Below are 21,204 nucleotides of genomic sequence, written 5' to 3' on the forward strand. Positions count from 1 at the left end.
TTAGAGACCCCCATTACTAATAATGAGGAAGTGAAATTAAGAGATCAGATTTATTTTGCATGATGTATCTGGTGTGAAAAACTGCTATTCTGAAGTAACCTAGATGTTTTTCCTGTATGTGTGGACATTCTGAAGTAACTTAAAGAGCTTTTCTTTATGTGTGGACATTTATCTTATACAGTTTTCAGAGAGGGCAGACAGGTATGCCGTCATTTCTCACCCTAATCTTTCTTTTTACATCTAAGTGGTCCTGCTTTACAGATGTAATTGAGGGATTAAGATCCATTCCGGATTTTGTTTACTTTAGTTGAGAAGTACACACCATGGAATATGTAAATTATCAGGATCAGATTTACCAAGTAGTTACATTGCCCTTGCACCACGTAATGGGGCTCAAGGGCAACTCAACTACTAAGTAAGATTTATGTAGTCACCCAAAGCTAGCTTGATAAATCTAGAGTAACGCAACCTAGTGAAAATCGATGTGTTGCATTACTCTGCCCCAGAGAGCCGTTCTATGGGTGGCACATGGGTGTTCCTACATATCCACCCATGGATTTTGCCACATTCCCAGATTTTCCATTACTGGTAGACCTGGGAAAGCATCTAAAATGTTACATCCCCCCAGGTGAGGCATCACAAGAAGAAATATCTTTATTTCTCCCTTTTACTTCTTCTTTATATATGCAGGACGATGTCCCTTCCGGCACAAGAACAACCCTACCAGCAATGCAGGCACCCTTGCCCCATGTTCAGAGACATTTTAAGGCATGGGCAAAGAGGGCTCTGGCCCAGGGCCCCAGTCTTTCAGTGGGCCCCCTGATAGAGTCAGCTCTGTTCTACAGAGAGTCTTGCACTGATGCCCTTTACAAATTCTTAAACAGAGTTTAAATACCATTTTTCCTTTAATTTATTTTTATTTTGGGTGCTACGTGAGAGTCTATTACAGCCATTTTGCAGATAAATGTGTTTATGCAACACCCATACAAAAACTTTCTTTGAGATCAAAACAGGACATCACATATAAGAAATGGGAGAGTGTAAGAGATATTATCTGCAGCACTATTCTATTTGCAGCACTGTACAATATTGAAAACACACATCAGTATCCCTGAATATTTGATGTAAACACATTTAGCATTTGGACGAGTGTGCCTGTTATTGATCTGATCAAAGACTGCATGAAAGAGCTGAAATGGAATCATGCATTCAAAACTGTTCCCAATAGGGGCCCCCAAAATAAGTTTGGCCCAGGGCCCCCAAAATCCTTAAAATGTTCCTGACCATGGTGCAAGGGTGCCTGCATTGGTGGTAGGCAGCACATTGTGCAACAGTGTAGGGAAAATACAGGAATGCACCGTATAATGTTAAATACAATGCCCTTTCCCTATCACGCAACGCAGCAAGGTGACTTGCTGAGCTGTGCGGTGCTGCGTGATTTTTTGAGAAATGTTCCCCTTTATTTGCCACGTTGTCTATGTGTGCCTGTTGTATTTTGTGAATTCACATGTTTTTGATTCTGGACATTTTCTTTGTGAGCTCCTGTGCCATATAATGTTGGCATCTGTATATGTGCGTTTCTCTACATGTGCAAGTTGTGCAGAAGCCCTATAACAAATCTAAACCCATTTGCTCTGTCAATAATGTTTTTAAACTAAATTACACTGTAGTCTCACAAGAAGCACCTCAAATGAAAGTGGTAATTTTAACAAATGACCTGCTTTATTTGACATGGGTTTTTCACAAAAAAGTATGTAATTTTCAATAAGTAGGCTACATTTACAAAGGATATTTTCGCACTGAGAGATTGTCATTATGTTGCGTTCTGAAACAGAATTTTTTAAAAGGTTTACTTCACTATGCATTATCAAAATAGTGTCATCTTGGCCTAGTGACATTTCAAAAGGTTGGTTTCATTTCGCATTGATATTTTTACAAGAATTGCATTACACCTGCAAGAGATTGTCATGGAGGAACTTGGCAGGAGAGTTTATTTTCAAACAGATTCTTACAGCAAGAGCCTGTCATGTATTCTCAAGGAAGACTCTCTTTGACTTCTTTAGGCTATTAAAGACCCCTTAACCCCATTTGCTTTAGTTTCCTACTCCCATGTATCTGAGAAAGTAAGGACACAAGACAGGATCTAGAAGGGAGCAATAATGGTACATCTACAGAAACATATTATATATACTGTCTGGGGCTCATGCCGTACAAAGCATCCGATATCATGACCCTTTCGTGGTATGAAACCCGCAGGTGGATGCTCATCTGGCTAAACCATTGAGGCTTCAGCAGCTGATCTACCGCCTTTTCTGATGTTATCACCTTGAAAAACTAGCACAGAAAGCATGCTTGGTTTTATACATTGCTAATTGTTGTCTCTCAAACATTCTGGGGAAAACCCTGAGCAAATTAGAGGTACAGGACATGTAGAATTGACAATGTGTCCCTAATCGGGGGTACATTTTGGGTTTCCACATTTGGTGGCAGAAATGACACCATCCGACATGGGCATTGGTGGGTTTACCTCCAAAGACCATCGCACCAAAATGGCGGCTTCTGCAAAAGATGCAGCTTCTTTTGAAGCAAATTTCCGGCTAAACAAGCGGATAATCCAAAAATGTTTTCTGCTGCCTTGGCATAGGAACGAAAGCTGATGCAATAGTGAATGGAAATTCCAGCAGAGAAGCTGTAGCTCAGAGGGCGCAGCAGGGAGCTCTAAAAGAGGACAGTGTGAGTCGATAGAGTTGAAGCACAGTTAGGCAGGGAACTCCAAATAACAGGATGGTTAAATAAAGGTCTAACACCCGGTTAGAGCAACCCCTTGTGCCCTATTCCATGACATACTTGCACAGTTTCAGCAATTAAATGCATCAGTCATCCAGGGCTGGGCCTAGACTCAGCTCCTAGTCCTAAATCATAGCAGGTGATCTTAATACGACATCACTGCTTCTCATGCTCTCAACTTCAACAGGAAGCAGCACGTTTGAGACAAAAACTGTTGTGAACGTAGGTGGTTTTGAGTGTCTCCACTATGGCAGGGCAACATTAAGCATCTCTCCAACCTCGGTGGTGTTTCTGCCCTTGTGTGTTCAGCAGTACCATGCTGTCCCGCCAACACACAGGGAGACAGCAAGGCTTCCTTCTCCCAGTTCTGTGCTGAAAAACAGGTGGTTCTGATAGGAATGATGCACGGATGTTCAGTACTCTGCCCAAAATAATATTTCGTAGCGTGCGCTGCATCACATTTTGCGATGCAGGGCGCACAACAAAATTCGTTATATTTATTTAATTGTTTACTTACCTCCAATTATCCATATTCCGGTTTTTAGTACCAACCCACCCTGCCCCTCCACCGCCCCACCTTTCCACCCCACGGAACTCCCTCCACGGGCCGCGGCTGCTCAGGGACACAACAGCATCACTCACCTTCACCACAACATCACTCAGCACCACCACAGCATCACTCAGGAACACCACAGCATCCCTCAGTACCACTACAGCATCAAACTAAAGCACAACAGCATCAATCAGCATCAACACAGCATCAGTCAGCACCACCACAGCATCACTCAGGGCCACCAAAGCATCACTCAGGGCCAGCACAGGATCACTCAACGCCACCACAGCATCAGTCAGCACCACCAAAGCTTCACTCAGCACCACCATAGCATCACTCAGGGCCACCACAGCATCACTCTGCACCACCACAGCTTCACTCAGCACCACCACAGCATCACTCAGCACCACCACATCATCACTCAGCACCACCACAGTAACACCACAGCATCACTCAGTACCATCACACCATCACTAAATGCTACCACAGCATCACTCTGCAGCACCACAGCATCAATCAGCATCACCACAGCTTCGGGCAGCACCACCACAGACTCACTCAGGACCACCACAGCATCACTCAGCACCACCACCGCATCACTCAGGAACACCACAGCATCACTCAGTACTACCACAGCATCACTATATGCTACCACAGCATCACTCTGCAGCGTCACAGCATCAGTCAGCACCACCACAGCATCAGTCAGCACCACCACAGCATCACACAGGACCACCACAGCATCACTCAAGGCCAGCACAGCATCACTCAACGCCACTACAGCATAAATCAGGGCCAGAACAGCATCACTCAACAACACCACAGCATCACTCAGTGCTTCTTACACTTTTTAATTACAACTTCTCAGCATGCTGCACAGCAGCCACACTTCTCTACTGCACAACTTAGAAACATTGGCAAAGTCAATAGCTCTACCTAAACACTTATAAGGCCCCCCCAATGCATAGCCGATAGGTCTCGCCTTTAGGACATTATAAGTGTTTAGTTATCCAGCACAATATCCTTGATTAAACAACATCAAGTGTTGCATGGCTAAACACTTATAAGGTCCCAAAAGCGAAACCTATTGGCTATGCCAATGCTTGTTTGTACTCCCGATTTGGCCAGTAACTCATCAGGAGGCCCTTAGTGGTGCCTCACCTCAATTTATGGAAATGCTTACCCTGGCTGTTGTGTGCAATATGCATTCCTTCCTCCTATACTATTGTTTTGATGTATGCACCCCATGAGGAAATGTTTTTGCAACGTAAAGTAAAACTCACCGTGATGTAATGTAATACAGGCATGCGCCAAACTCTCCCTTCAGGGTGCTGATGTTTACGACACTGTGAGCGGGATATAAATCATGCATGGTTTGGGAAATTCTGTTCCTGCTGAACTAATTGCACTTTACAAAATGTCCTTTAATTGCACTAAGGCAAGATGCACTGCTCTGTGTGTCATTGTTAACTGCAACCCACTTAAAGGTAGACATATTGTACAGAACTTGGGAAATATACTCGTGCAGATTTATTCTGTAAATGCTCATGAATCTCCCTAGTTTATTGGAAGTGTCATTGCGAGAGAATATGAATAGGTTATTCTAAATTTGTCATAAAATTAATTTCTGGCTTTAGTTTGGCTTTACTTCATGAATTGCAACATGCATCATTTTTAATTACTTAAATTGACATTTACGTAAACCTTACATTGATATTATGTTTTGAGATGCTGTTTTGTGTCGGATGCATTTGTCTTGTTGAGTGGAAAATCAATGGGTGAAACAAAAACTAGTTGATGCAGCAGAGCAGATACAAAACAATCAATGCAGCCTGTGTCTGGCAAAGGAACGGTTGTGGGATTGCATTTCTTTTGAGGTATTTTTATCAATATGACATTTGGCATTACTACAAGGTTTAGGATTGTCCCTTCCATTCACGTATAATTAAAAAAAAGAATTTTTCAGGAGATTTACTAAAGTTTTCACGCAACTTAGCACTGTGCAGCAACAAAAACGTCTGCGTTGCTTGAAAGGGAATGCGCAGAGTGGCATCATATTTGCTAGGGTATGTCAGTGTTTCTTTCTCCTGCTGCGCGGGCACACTTTAGGCTGCCATGCACCAACGCACACCTTTGCACTATATACATGATGTCAAGCATGGGTTTTGTGCTGAAAGGATATCCCAGAGCAACACATATCCAAAGTTGGAAAGTTTTACAGAAAAGAAAACTGTTCTCACTTCTTCATGCCATCCTCGAGGAGGTGCAAAGTTCTATTTACTTTTTTTTATTAGATTGCATCTAAGTACATGGGTGGTTGCATGGGAAAGGCCATGTGCCCCCTTGATGCAAAATAGTGCACAGAAGCACAAAGTGCTATTTTTTCCATTCCTTTAGCGCTACTTCCCAAAGCAAATTATGATTTGCACTGGAAAGTAATTGCTAAAACAACACCAGTTTGCATCATTGTTCTGGCTCAAATCCAGTTCAAAGTGTTAGTAAATATGTCTGTTTATGTTCAGTCACAAGCAAGAAAAGCAAATGTTAAAACACAGTGAGGAACAGAAGAGGAGGCAGACTTCTACCTTTTTGGGCCACACCCTGTGCCAGTAACTGCATATCATAGCAACACACCATGCTCTGCGAGTACCACAGGTGCATGTGCTGGGCACACAGCGGGCCCGATTCACAGAACAAACGTAAGACAAAATCCTATACTTAGTACCATTTTAGTATTCACAGAATGCACTTACTACTTCTGGTATTCACAGAATGAACTTACTACTTTTGCGATTCACAGAATAAACTTACTACTTTTGCTATTCACAGAATGGATTTAAGACTACTAACTTTACGTCCTCACTCGGGCCGGAAATTCCGGCTCGGAGGCGGAGCTTCCGGTCCGGAGGCGGAGCTTCCGGCCCAGAGGCGGGGCTTCCGGGCCGGAGGTGGGGCTTCCGGCCCGGAGGCGGAGCTTCCGGCCCAGAGGTGGAGATTTTAAATCTCCGCCACTGGCCGGAATCCCCACCTCCGGGCCGGAAGCTCCGCCTCCGGCCCGGAAGCCCCGCCTCCGGGCCGGAAGCTCCGCCTCCGGGCCGGAATTTCCGGCCCGAGTGCGGACGTAAAGTTAGTAGTCTTAAATCCATTCTGTGAATAGCAAAAGTAGTAAGTTTATTCTGTGAATCGCAAAAGTAGTACGTTCATTCTGTGAATACCAGAAGTAGTAAGTGCATTCTGTGAATACTAAAATGGTACTAAGTTTAGGATTTTGTCTTAAGTTTGTTCTGTGAATCGGGCCCAGCATATCTAAAGTTTATTTTGGCATTGTAGGTACAAATACGGGGCAAGGGGTGTAAAGCCTACAGTCACCCCTTTTGGCCTTAGAAGTACTGAAACATGGATACTTGACACTGGACGGCAACCCACACAGTGCATAGTTGTGAGCTGTGTTCTGCAGATGCTGCAGACATGGGGAATCAATATATAGCATAGCCAAATCCCGGGGCCTGTATTAGGTGTCTGAATGGAGGTCATTCCTTCCATCAGTCTCTCTAGACATAATTGCACAACACTATCATATGAGTCTAACTACTCAACTATCTGAATAATTTCTTCATCTCTATCTTATGCCTTCTGCTACAGAAGAGGCCAGTACTGCGAACTTCATAAAGAATCTCCCCTAGTATCATAGTTAATATAAGACATCCATGTTCAGGGGGTGCTAGGAGTTTCTCACCCAATGATTGAAAATGAGGATGCAAACCTGCTCTGTATGTTGTACTTGTACCTAAAGTACCTCTGGAGATCCTGCTAATCTTGAAAAAGTGTTTCTGTGGTGGTGCTGAGCTGCAGACAGATTTTAAAAAAAAGTAACTGCTAAGGCCTTTTTCAGGAGGCCACTGCAGCTTGGACCACCCAGTACCGCTGCCAGCGGTCCAACGACAGTACCAAAACAACTACCAACCACCACACTCTTACAAGTGTGACAATTCAGAGTATTCTAGGCCCCCAAAGCTATAAGAATGGCTTGGGTGGCGGGTATTTATTTTTCATAATGTATACTCAATTGATAAACAACTGTTGTTGGTGTACTCATCTCTAAATTAGACAGACAGTGCCACCATGTGGCAGACTGTCATAAGAGCCGGAGTTGACAATTAAGTGCCGGTGCCGAGCACCGGAAACCACTGGCTCAAATCAAGCACTGGTTTAAGAATGAGAAACAACAGTCAAAACTGTTTGCATTGCGTGTGGGTTTGAGGGAGAAAAGAGACATAGCTACAAATTGTTGGAGACTGTCATCAGTGATTACATTACAGATTAAGAAGACCAGCTGAATAATAGCACAGCAAGAGAAAAACAAGTGGGTGAAATTTTGACTGGGACCACCTGTAATGCAAAGGCTGCTGAGGCTTATTCTGTCGCTGTTATTCAAGCATTGTTTTCTAATTTTGGAGATGAAGGCAACCATACATTGACTCTGTTGGCCGGCTCCACTACCAGTGCTTAATTTAAGCCAGTGATTGCTGTTGGTGGACACCAGCACTTATTTTTGCGGACCGGCACTTATTTTTACATATAAGACATTTACCTGAATGTAAGCGGGATAAAAAACACAAATAGGCAACACAGAAAAAGACATCAGAACTATCACAACAGAATGTAGGAACTTGCAAGAGTGTCTGGTAATGGATTAAAGACTACCGGCATTGGTATTCAGAGCGATGACGTTTAATTGCATCGGCCAGCGGATTATTAACAGAGCGTCGGGCACCAGCAAACTTTCTTATACACATTAAGCTTTATCCACTGCCACTGCATCAAATTGTTCCAATCTGCCAGAAAATGATGCACAAGGAGATGAGGATTACTGGGGAAATCCAATGTATTGTATCTGATTATTCGGGTTTTTGACTTGAGATTTTGGCTACCTTTGAACCCACAGGTTCACCACATTACTCATAATCGCTTGGGATCTGGTAATTCCTTTTACTGGCCAATAGGAGATTGTGCAACTCAGAATAAGGGCAGGAGTGTAGCTACCATTGCTGTAGCATGTGAAGTGTCACCTGGGCTCAGAGCCACAAGGCCTATATTGAACCCTGATAATTGCCGCATTTTACAGCAGTCAAACGGGTGCACCAGAGTCCATTGCATTCTTGCTAGGCTACTGAATGAAGGCCAAAGACTGCTCTACATCAGCACTCAATATGATCTTATTAGGCTACTGAATGAAGGCCAAAGACTGCTCTACATCAGCACTCAATATGATTTTATTAGGCTACTGAATGAAGGCCAAAGACTGCTCTACATCAGCACTCAATATGATTTTATTAATCCGGTAATATACTCAGTATACTGGACTTCAGTGGAGTGTAGATATTTTTACAGCACAGATTGTCAGTAATATCCAGCATGTAAAATAACCAATTATAGGCGCAAGCATACACTTCACAGCAAAGACTCACTCTGCCTGTAGCCTACCAGTTGTGCTTGTTATTAGGACTGGCCCTCGATGTTTTTACTCTCCTAATTATACAGATCCCTGTGATTTTTTGTTGTTGTAATATTTGAAAACTATCAAACATTTGTTAATTGAACCTCTGTACAATTAAGACTACTTGATATTAAAAACACATTATAATTTTTGGTCTAGCTTTTGACCACCAATAAAATGAAAACTGTCCATTTGAACTAAACATGAATTAAGAACTATGGGCCAGATGCACTAACGTTTCTTGGGGGCGCAAATGGGTTTTAGACCCGTTTGCGACCTCAAAAAATGTGTGGCCCATGTGCTAATCCTATTTTATGAGTCGCAAATCAAAATAGGATTAGCGACTCGCTATTAGGAAGGGGCGTTCCAAGGGCGTCCCTTCCTAATAGCAACTCCTGAAGCTGTGTAGAACTGTTTTGCGACTGAAAAGTTTCATTTTCAATTTTTTAAATGCATCCCGTTTTCCTTGAAGAAAAACCGTCTGCATTTAATTTAAAAAACTGCTTTATTTTACAGCAGTCCCAGACATGGTTGTCTGCAGATCCCAGCAGGCCACCATCCCTGGGAGTGCCTGCCATTCCCAATGGGATCGGAAATTGTGACAGCCTCATTAATATGCATGACGCATGCAATTGCGACCCCATTGGGAATAGCAAACAGGGTTTCAGACACTGTTGTGCTTCCCAATTTGTGAGTTGCAAATGTGATGCAATTTGCGACTCGCAAATTGTTGAGCCGTACATCTGGCCCTATATATCAGCTGCAGGCAAAGGCCCCTTCCATTGCACTGCAAGTTTTTAGGTCTATTTACTTGGCAAATGGCATGCCCAGCAACGATGTCCGCGGCCACAATTATGTACCGGTTGTGGACTTTTCTCTGCAGGTACTACAGGCACAAGTCCCCAAATGACATACGGATTGTCCAGTAGCCACACACCATATTTTAGATAACCCACATCACTACACAATCAAAGGCACCTTTCTTAATAGTATGCTATGGCTCTCTACTAAACTAAGTTATAAAAAAAAATATGACTTTCAATTTAAAACTATTTTGAAGTTACGCTATGGTTACAATGCAAAACCTAAAAACACTAAAATGTGCATGTGATCAATCAATACACAACCATAGAGCCTCAAGTGCTTTGCTGAACATCTCATGACTCGCAGCATGGCATCACAACCACTTATTGATGACATCACACCAATAATATCTTTGGTGCCTCATAAAGAGCAGAAAAAGGAATCCAGATGACCTGGTCCATGCCTTTATTAGTATTACTCACGGCAGGGCCTTCAGCTGTGCTCAGGGTCTGCAACACAGAGGTACTGTGCAAAGCACAGCTTAACACCAAGCCCTTGGTATAGTTAGTACTCATATGCGATTAGGTGTACACATTTCCTCTGCCCAGTACATGCATCTTCAGATGTCATCACATGACAAAGTGTCCACTGGAGCATAAGATGCATGACCCGTTTGTTTAAGGAGCTTCACAGATTCAAAGAAGCAACTCACAGGCTCACCCTTTCCTTCACCTCCTGTCTCTTAGTGTCATCTCTTGCCATGCAAAGTGTGTGGTGGGGATGGAGCCTGCTGACATCATCAGACATTTACTCTCCACTCACGATGGTGGCAAGGAGAGGGGAGAGGATGTGGTCCGTCGGCTTAAACTGCCGACTTTGGTGCAGGAAACCAGGGTTCGAGCCTCGAGGTCGCGTGCACATCCTGTGATTCTGGGCAAATCACTTAATCTCCCCGTGCCTGAATATGTAATGTAAATACGGTGCTCATGTACAGCGATCCAATACCTTCGGGTCGAGTTTGCGCTATATAAAAGATGCAAAAAAAAAAAAAAAGTACCTGTACTTAAATATGTATCAACACGTTGCAAGCCTAAATGTATGTGTCTTGTAAAGCGCACTGCTGCCCTGAGGCGTCGTGGCGCTGTAGACCGCTGGGGAACCCGTCCTGGCTATCCCTGTGAGATGGTCCCTCCTGGGTATCTCCAAGGTGAAACCAGGCATCCCCGGCGAATGTGGGGGGCCGTTGTGGAGATGAGGCAAGCTAATGGCCAGAGTTGCCGAGTGTGTTCCTGGTTAGAGTAGGTACGGAGGCGAGAATTATCGAGTCCGTTTTGACCCTGGTCCACGACCCTGCCGCGTCGGGAATTGAACCCTGGTCCCTGGCCGATTCTCTGCTTGCGGATCTGCCGCCTCTAACCAGTGAGCCACACCTCTCCACAGCCTAAGACTTAGATTGACCAGGAGGGCATACTCAAATCACGTCTTCTGCTTCTCCATGAACGACAGGCCGCGTTTGTCAACATGGGAAAGAATTGTGACATCCTCAGTAGGTATCTACAACCGAGATATGGTGGATCACTCACTTGTGACCAGGCCTTTTAGATTTCGACTCTTACAAACCGGCTCTATTAGTGCACCTTTTATAAGCACGTATTCCCCTCCCCATGGCTTTAAGTGCATGAACTATGTGAGTAGATAATCTTGGGATTCTCCACTTCGAGCAGAATTTGAGCACGAACAAAACGGTAGTATTGTCTGCAGTCGAAATGATAGGTGGGCTTATTTTTCTTGGAAGTGCATTTATCGAGCTGTGCGCTTCTACCCTGTGATCCATTTTTCATTTTAACAAAGGTGTTCACAACTGTCCTTTCCATTTACTTAGAATTGTGTCTTTCTCCAGAATGTTGCAGGCAGCGCATCCTGCGGTGTGAAGCTATAATGTGTCATTTTAGGGTTCGGCAAGGTCACACATCCGGCCACTCCACAGTTTATACAGGTAGTTACAGTTCTTATTAGTCGGATGCGAAGGAAAGGCTGCATGGTTTCAACTTCATTGTGAACACGACTCACTGTGTGATCTTGCGCCTCTTGTCTTCCTTTTGCCTTGTGAAGATTGTGTATGCTGCCCCGTACATGAGTTGTATGGCTTCCCAGATTGCTTTAACCCACCAGGTTGCATCAAAGAAAAAGGACACAGTCCACCTTTGTAAACTTCCATATGTTGGTAGAGGAACTCATCCTTTTTTGCTGTCTTTGGGCCTGAACAAAACGAAGATGTTTTATAGTCACAAACGACAAAGACATAGTCTGATGACAGGTCACTCCCATCAAACGTCAGATGGATGACGACTCTAATCAAGGCAGAGGTGTGCCCTTTAAGGTATACCTTATAATGGGGCAATTTGACATTTAAATATATGAAAACACAGTACAAGTAAAAAAAAAAGCATGATGAGGGTTACCTCCTGTTGTCTCGCATTTCTCTTTACAACCATCAGATCCCAGTACTTTTACTCATGAATGTCGAAGCTGTTTGCAAAAGAAAATGAAGGCAATATGGGTACAAGGCAAAATGGACTTTAATGTTGTGGTGTATAGTGACCAGAGAAGCAATGAGTAGCTGCTCGATAAGAAATGTGTGTGGTACGAAACCAGCATAAAAATCCTCAACGTGAACAAAAGTGCGCTGAGCAATTAAGCAGGGCATATTTATCAATCTCTCGTGCAGTGCAACACAGCTGCTCTGCGTGAAACTGCAGGAATGCTCCATATTTAACATTATAAAGTGCATTCCTGCCTTTTCCCAGTGCTAGTGCACTTTTGGATGCCTAGCACCAACACAGGTGCCATGTTGCAAGGGTGCCTGCATTGTAGGCAGTATTGTTTTTGTACAGGAAGGGACACCTTCCTGCACAAAAACAATCATGAGAGGTATTTTTCCCTTTCTATATTAACTGCAGAATGCAGCACACGTTGAAAGAGGAAAACATGGACAAATAAAGATATTTCCCCCCATTATGCCTCACCTGGGAAGGTGTAGTATTTTGAAGCATTCCTAGGTCTAAAACTCATGGAAAATCTGGGAATGTGCCAAAATCCATGTGTAAATGCATGGGATTACCCGTGCTCCACCCAAGGAATGCCTCACTGCGGCAGGGTAATTGAAGGCAGCGATTTGTACTGCTTTGCATTACTCTAGATTTATGAAGTCATGCAGGGCTATATAATGTGGCCTTGTGTAGCTTTATTAATCTCAGTTAGGTTTTGCATCACCCTTGTGCCCCCTTGTGTGGCACAAGTGTGTTGCAAAACCTTCATTCATATGCCACCGATTTGCAGGCAATTTCAGCGCAGATCCTAGTCTGTTAGCTCACAATAAATATCATTAGAAACAAGAAATTCGAATTATTAATGTTTGTAGAATTCTTCTTGCATTGGAGTGCATCATAACAAATAGCAGGCATTGTCTTTCATTAGTAATAATATATGACAAATCACATCTGCTAAGTAATCAGACAGAACTTTAGTCAGATGAAAAATCAGATGTAATCTCCTTTAGGCATATGCTAAAGTCAGGAGTAGCTTTTCAGGTTGGGTGGCATTGACGAAGGACCAGATTTTATCAAGATTGTGTCGCCCTTGTGCCATACAAGGGGGGGGCAAGGGCGATGCAAAACCTAAGGTAGATTTACCAAGCCACACAAGGCCACCTTGCGTGGCCCTGCATGGCTTGATATATCTGGAGTAAAGCAAGAGAAGCAATTCACTGCCTTGCATTACTTTGCCCCAGGAAGGCATTCCATGGGTGAAGCGTGGGTGTTCCCTAGCATCCACCCATGGATTTTGCCACAATCCCAGATTTACCTTTAGTGGTAGACCTGGGAATGTGTAAAATGGTATGCCTCCCCAGGTGAGACGTATCAAGGAGAAGTTTTTTTATTTCTCATTGTTTTTTGCCCTTTCTATAAGTGCTGCATTCTGAAGCACACACAAGTCAAGTCAAGAATACTTTATTCGGTTTAAAAGACAAAAACCATGAAAGTTACAGCAGTAAATTTCAGTAATACATAATACACATAAAGTATAAAAAGGAGAAGGGTCAAAATTTAAAAACATATTAAAGACCCAATGTTTTCCTGAGTTTAAAAACAGTTTTAAAAAAACTTAGGACTGCGGTAATGGTAAGATAAGTATCCATTCTCTGTAGTTCTAAAAAGGCAAGGCGATAGTTATTGATTTTCCATTCTTTAAGAAGAGGAGTAATATATGACCTACGAGGTGTAGTATACAATTTGCAAAAGAATAAAATGTGAATATCTGACTGGGATGAAGAATCATCACACAAGCATGGAGGTAGATTTGGCGACCACGAATTCATAACTGGGAGAGACAAAAGTCTAAAAACAATAGACAATCTAAAACGGGTCAAGATAAAACGGTCATAGTTTGATATCGACAATGATAAATATGGCTGTACTTTAATACCAGAGAGCAGAGGAAAATGTAGAGATACAGTCTTTTTCTTCATTTCCTCCACCCTTCTAATTTCCATAAGGTATTCCAGGGATAACCTAAACAAAGATTTCCTAGAAACCTGGTCCATTAAGAGTGGCTCTTCGAAATATTGTGGGCAACCAATTTTACCAAGAAATGTTCTAACATAAGTTAGCCATTCTACACAACCCACATTTTCCAATTTAAGGACGTCCTGCAGGATGGCCCGATTCATTGTGCACTCATTAGTTGTCCAGATCCTATGCCACAAGAGAACTGGCTGGATTCTAATCAAATCGGATATATATGTTAGACCAAGTTCAATGTGGCAGATATAGGTCGCGACACACTGAGGTACTGCCAGGACATATCTCAAAAATCTGTTTTCCACTTTCTGGATCGAATCAATGTTAAAATAGCCCCAAAGACCTGAGCCATACATAGCAACCGATATACATGTGGCATTATAAATTGTTAAAATTTCTTTAATCGGTTTCTTTCCCAGTTTTTTAATAAAATTCTTTAAGGCCATAATAGTTTTTTGGAACAAAAAAGTTCTGGCCTTAACTGCATGGGACCACACCCCATTTTCGTGGAACAGAACGCCAAGATAGGAGAAGGTAGAAGTAGATTCCAAACAAACTCCATTCAAGAACATTCTTTTAGTATGTTTGCCAGTTTTTTTGCCACAGTTCATTGTGAAGGTTTTACTGCAATTAACCCTTAAATCTAGATTGGACATAAAAGATTCAAAGGATTGTATCAAAGATTGTAGCGCCATGGGGGTGCGAGCCATTAAGACTGCGTCATCCGCATATAGGAGCGCGGGGACGAACCTTCCCCCAATCCTAGGCATGTCCACACACTCCCGCAAGAGGTGGCGCTCAAGACCATTAATATACACCAGGAATAAAAAGGGGGCCAGGACGCATCCCTGACGCACGCCCCGGCCCACCCGAAAGCTCCTGGTACATTGGCCCCCACTGCCAAAGCGAACCGTAGCATTAGCACCTGAATAAAGATCCTTCAAAAAGCACACAATAGAATCCTCCACACCTATCTCTTTTAAAATTGCCCATAATTTAGCATGTGAAACACAATCAAACGCTGACGAAAGGTCAACGAACGTAAAATACAGGCACTCACCCTTTATGCTAAGATATTTTGATTGTATTAACATCAGATTTAGGCACTGTTCAATGGTGCCAATACCCTTTTGGAAACCATATTGTAGGTCACTCATTATGTCATTTTCTACTGCCCAGCTATGTAGTCTAGCCAAGATAATTCTCCCCAGGATTTTAACAGATGAGTCCAATAAGGAGATTGGTCTGTAACAGGCACAACATTGTCTGTCTCCCTTTTTGTAAATGGGTACAATCACCGAAGTGAACCAGGACGGATTTAGGCCCCTAGCCAGTGCTGCGTTAAATAATTGCACCAGCATGGGACCCCAAAGCTCAGCATTTCCTTTATACAAATCAGCGGGGATCCCGTCGGGCCCTGCAGCTTTGCCGCCCTTCATTGCATTCAGACCCTTATTGACTTCCTCCAGGGTTACTACCAATTTTTCACTCCCTTCACCTATAAGATCCCCAGTGATGGGGCTAGTAATATTGGGAAATTCTTGTGAACTATAAAGGCTAGAAAAATGCGCCACCCAATCCTCCTCTGTGATGGCAATCTCTATACGCGCCTTAGAATTATCGTATAGGAAAAGTGTATTAACAGCCCTCCAGAATGCAGATGTATCCTTCTGTTGCGATGCTTCACATAGCATTTCCAGGGCATTCTTTTTTATATCCATTTTCCTATTCTTTAAGGCTTCATTATATTTTTTCCTGCAGTGTCTTATTTCGATGGGATCACGTGGTGTTCTATGAACGGCTATTTTTAAAGCTGTTAAAGATCTGGTGCAGGCATTATCAAACCAGCTTCTCTTACCCTTTGCACCATTGTTTGCCTCCACCCACAATATATTCTTAATTGTGGTAGCTATTATATTAAAGTGTTCGATAATCAAGTCACTACTAGATTTATCATCTAAGCAGATGGCAAAACTACCAGGGCAAACCTTCAATAGGTTGTCTAAGAACCTTTCCGGGACAACCTTGTCCCATTTTAAATAGTACCCATTTTGACTACCAAGGGCCATATCCGATGCTATGTGTGTAAGAGGCACATCCTCTTGTTGATCAGGAAAAAGATTTTCAACCACCATAATCTGGGGCAAATGATCGCTTACCGGCAGGTCCAAGGTACTAGATTTAATATATTTGTGACTGCAATTATTTGAGGCAATGATAAAGTCGATGGTGGATGATGCACCTTTACCAATAAATGTAGGCACGAAGGTGGTAGGATTTTGGGCGGATTCATTTACATAGCCTAAATCATACATAAACATAATGTCATTCAATAAATCCCCAATCAGAGAATGTTCGAAATGAGTTAAGTTAGATTCCTGCTCTATCATTAAGCCGCATAATCCCTGTTTACTCTTAGTACAAAGTTTAGAATTAAAATCCCCCCCCCCAAACAAACATAACTTCTCTATCGGTTTTGTCTATTTCATGATATAAATCCTCCCTCAGTGTTGCTAGGACACTGGGGATTTCTTTCCTTGATATATTATTGTAAAAATTAATAATAACGACATTAAGTCCCTTTATATTCCTTAAAATAATCAGTTGATAAAAGCTAGATTTTGGAGAAAACCGGATCCCATCATATCTAAGCAAATTAGAGACAAAAGTCAATAGACCTCCCTTAGCTCTACCATGGGTACCCCCCACCGCCGGGGTAAAAAAGCTTCTATACCCATGCATATTCACTGGGTCTAAGGACCATGTTTCCTGGAAAGCCAGGATATCATGACCATCCATGAGTGTGCCCCAGGATGGGTTATTGATTTTCTCCCTAAGACCTGCCACATTCCAAAATAGAAGTGTGCAGGTTTTCCTATTAACTTTAACTTTAATTTCCCCATTGGTTAAATCACTAGGGGTCCCAGACTCCTGGATTTGATTATGACAGGGGCTCCCAATGAGTCCCTCATCATTTAAATTAAATGTGTGTAAGGCCTTATGGCTGGGATCATAACTGTCCTTCATCTTATTATCATAGGTTGTACTATGAATAGTTTGTGCATACATAATATCCTCGGTGCAAAATAATGACATCTGTTCATTGGTGTTCTCCTGAGTATCGACATTATGTACACCTGAACTAATAGGTAGGCTATTGGGAGTAACGGTCTTGCGTCAATCCACGTATTCTAACCCGGAAAAGACATCAAACCGGTTTTGGGTTGGTAGATTATAGGCAGGCAGGACAATGTCTCTGTTTTCCCACAAATAATTGTTCCAACCTCTATTAGGAGGATGGGGTTGTCTAGACTGGCAATTGAATGATTCACGTGTTTGTGCAAGTGAAAATCGACTACGGCCGTAATGGTTAGGTTCTGATCTATTGACAATCTGCCAACCGTCCTCCTGGTTTGAGCGATATTGAACTGGTGAATATGGGTAAAAATAGTTAAGATAATGTGTCGAAACAGTATCACTGCTAATGTAATCATACCAATCCCCAATGTGTCTGACTGCTCTGTGGTCTTTAAAATTTACTATAATTACGTCCCCTTTTATGTCTTTGGGACGCGACCCCACCCATTCACAACGCCTAACATGCAGTATTTCCCCATTAATATAGGCGGGCAATGGTCTATTCTTGCGCAGCCAATAGATCACTTTATTCCGAAGGCTTTGATGGTCTTCCCTGATATCATTAGTGAGCTCAGGGACGCCAGCTAGAACAATTGCATAGGGAGCAGCTTCAGGAGGAAGATCCACTATATTGTGGGATTGCCGAGGTTTATTAAGGGTATTCTTTAGGCCACCTTCCTTAATAGGCACGTTGTTCATTTGTGTTGAAGCTAAATTTGATTCCGAGGTCAAATTATCGGCTATATTATCAATTGCTTTGCTTTGCATGTTTTTATTCGTTTGGAGGGGCTTAGTTGGAACTTTAGTAGATGGAAGGCAGGATGACACATGTCTAATCTGGGTAGATTTTAGAGTAGTAGAATGGCTTAGTGGGTCAGAAGTAATATTACTCGGTGCTTTGGCAGAAGAATTGCCAGAGCTACTGTTCTCTAGGCCTGTCACCAAGGCAGAAAGTGCAGAGGTGTTATCAGTGAGTTTTTTCTCAATAGAGTCAAAGCGCATGTTAGTAGTTACGACATTCTCCAAAAGAGGCTGAATTAGAGATTTTACCATATATTCAATTTTCGCCAAAGTATCTCTCTCATTAGGAAAGCAATGATTGGTTACTAAGGATGGCATCTGCGAGGTCAATTGACCCATTACTTCCCTAAGAATAGGAGTTATGATCTCTTGCAAATTTTCAGTTAGCCATTTTAAAGTTAAACCTCCCTTATTTTTCTGGAGTTTAGTCCCTTTAGGTTCTTCATTGAGTGAAATTAGAGGAGAAGCCGGTGAAAAATTCAGCAAATTAGGAGACCCTTCGTCGACACTGCTAGCATAAAAACTCAATAAAGAGTCGCCAGCGTTGTCGGGCGTATTTAAAGGGGAATCTGCTACATAAAAATTATCCGAAACTTCGCCTGCAGATCCCTCAAGATCAAAATTATGTAATGTAATGGGAGCTAATGGCAAATTTTGTGAATTAGGCAAAAATGATGGCTCTGTTCCTAAATGCCCCAAATCGGGATTTTTACCCAAAAATTTCTGCGTTAGAGAACCGCTTTTATAAGTTGAAGTTACTAATCTTTTTTGAGCATGCTTACCCCTATATCTACGTTTAGCTTTTTTAACTTTCCTAATCGATTTAGTAGATACCGAGGCATGCTCTAAATGAACCTTAGGGTTAGCTAAAGGGTCAACATGCCTTTCGTTATGCACCTGAACAGTAGTAGTAACAGCTTTCATTACTCCACAGGTAGAATTACTAGCCGTGTGTGTATCAACCAATGGGAGGGACACTTCTCCAGGCATCAAGATAAGGCTTTCTTTGCCCAAGGAAGCCCTCCTATCACTATTAATCTTGCTGACCTTTTTAATGAGATAATTATCCATTGGGCCCTTCATTGGCGGCATTTCATTAAGTTTGCCGTTGCTCATTGGTCCTACCACTCCACCAAATACTATAACAGATTTAAATCAGGAGTAGTGAGGTTCTTCAAAGACAACAAGCCCACTGTACCCACCATATGTTAACTCTAATAACCACTTAATGACACAACCATAAAGCGCGGGCTCACAATCAACCTCAAGGACGTAAATCACACAGCAACAACGTCTCTGGCCCAGACCCGACCTCCTCAGGCCTCTGAGGGCCACAGAGGGCCCGCCCTTTGCCCGGGCTTAGCCCGGCGTCGCCCGCGCGCGTCCCGCGACGCGGAGGGAGCCGTGAACTTTTAAGCGCCTCCGGGCGCGTTGGCGGCGTCAGCGGCCGCAAGGCAGTCTGGGGGCTGTAGTCTCCCCCCTCACTCGTCTGCGATGTAAAGTGGCGGCGGTGGGGGAGACACGCAGCAGAAGAGAGCACAGAAGCTGCGGCGCCGACGGCAGAATGCAGAGCAGAGTTCACCCCAACAGGTAGGCAGGTGGGCAGGTGTCTTTCGAGTTAAGCTTCCCGCTCCCCCGAGGGAGCCGTGAACTTTTAAGCGCCTCCGGGCGCGTTGGCGGCGTCAGCGGCCGCAAGGCAGTCTGGGGGCTGTAGTCTCCCCCCTCACTCGTCCGCGATGTAAAGTGGCGGCGGCGGGGGAGACACGCAGCAGAAGGGAGCACAGAAGCTGCGGCGCCGACGGCAGAATGCAGAGCAGAGTTCACCCCAACAGGTAGGCAGGTGGGCAGGTGTCTTTCGAGTTAAGCTTCCCACTCCCCCGAGGGAGCCGTGAACTTTTAAGCGCCTCCGGGCGCGTTGGCGGCGTCAGCGGCCGCAAGGCAGTCTGGGGGCTGTAGTCTCCCCCCTCACTCGTCCGCGATGTAAAGTGGCGGCGGCGGGGGAGACACGCAGCAGAAGGGAGCACAGAAGCTGCGGCGCCGGCGGCAGAATGCAGAGCAGAGTTCACCCCAACAGGTAGGCAGGTGGGCAGGTGTCTTTCGAGTTAAGCTTCACAGAAAAAAGCAAATGCCTTTGAGGATTGTTTTTGTGCAGGACATTGTCCCTTCCTCCACAAAAACAATCATGCCAAAAAACACAGGCAGCCTTGCACCATGATGCAAGGCTGCCTGTATTGGCATTAGGCAGCCAAAGGTGTATCAGCAGTAGGAAATGACAGGAATGCGCTATATAATGTTAAATACTGCACATTGCTGCCCTTTCCCTTACATGCAGTGCAGTAAGATAGCTTGCTGTGTTGCGCTGCGTGAAAAAATAATAAATAAGGGGCATGTGGTGGGAGTAACTCACGTAATTCCATGTGCGTAACATTACACTACGCTGCTGTAAAATGTGGTGGTATTCTTTAGTGAATGCTATTTTACAATAGTTTTATTTTCATTAACCACTCTGTCATCATTTTATTTTTTACATCTGCGTTATAATATATGCACACGATAGAGGAAGAAACAAAAAGGAAAGTTATGCACTATTTATTGTTTCTTTCCCTTACAGTGCGGACAAAGATGGCTTCGAAATGCTCGTCTCCCATTGCTGTGCAAGCCTGGGGGGAGGCTGTATTCGCAGTCATGGATTTCTTGCATGAGGACGAGGGCCACTGCCGGAAATCCCAAACAAAATAACTTGATGCCCTCTCCCTGCTCCATGTAGGTGCAGGCATATTGTTATGTTTCATGTAAGGAACAGATTATATGTAAATAAATGGCATTTTCACTTTGCTTTTAATGTCAAGGGCACATTTACAAAATATATTATGTGTATTAGGCTTAAACAATGCTGGTCCTTGGTCTTATGAGAAATTATTTGTCTTCAGATGCACAAAAGTAAAGCACAATTTCATTTGTGCTACTATGGAAACTGATTTCATGTCTAGAATCGTTTATTCTGTTCCCATAGCTACCTCATGCGTATTGATTCAACATCTGTT

The 21,204-nt window shown here is 43.3% G+C and overlaps 1 long non-coding RNA gene across 2 annotated transcripts in view; it reads left to right on the forward strand.

Moving 5' to 3' along the window:
• LOC146805285 (uncharacterized) overlaps positions 1-20,989 on the forward strand; it is a 108,769-nt gene extending 87,780 nt beyond the window's left edge. For both annotated transcript variants that reach the window (XR_014967444.1, XR_014967443.1), the window contains one exon: positions 20,772-20,989. This is a non-coding gene — a long non-coding RNA (uncharacterized LOC146805285). The remainder of the gene's footprint in view (positions 1-20,771) is intronic.
• The last annotated feature ends 215 nt before the right edge of the window (positions 20,990-21,204 follow it).

The sequence above is a fragment of the Triturus cristatus genome, chromosome 8 (genome assembly GCF_964204655.1).
Source record: "Triturus cristatus chromosome 8, aTriCri1.1, whole genome shotgun sequence".
NCBI classification, from domain to species: Eukaryota; Metazoa; Chordata; class Amphibia; order Caudata; family Salamandridae; genus Triturus; species Triturus cristatus.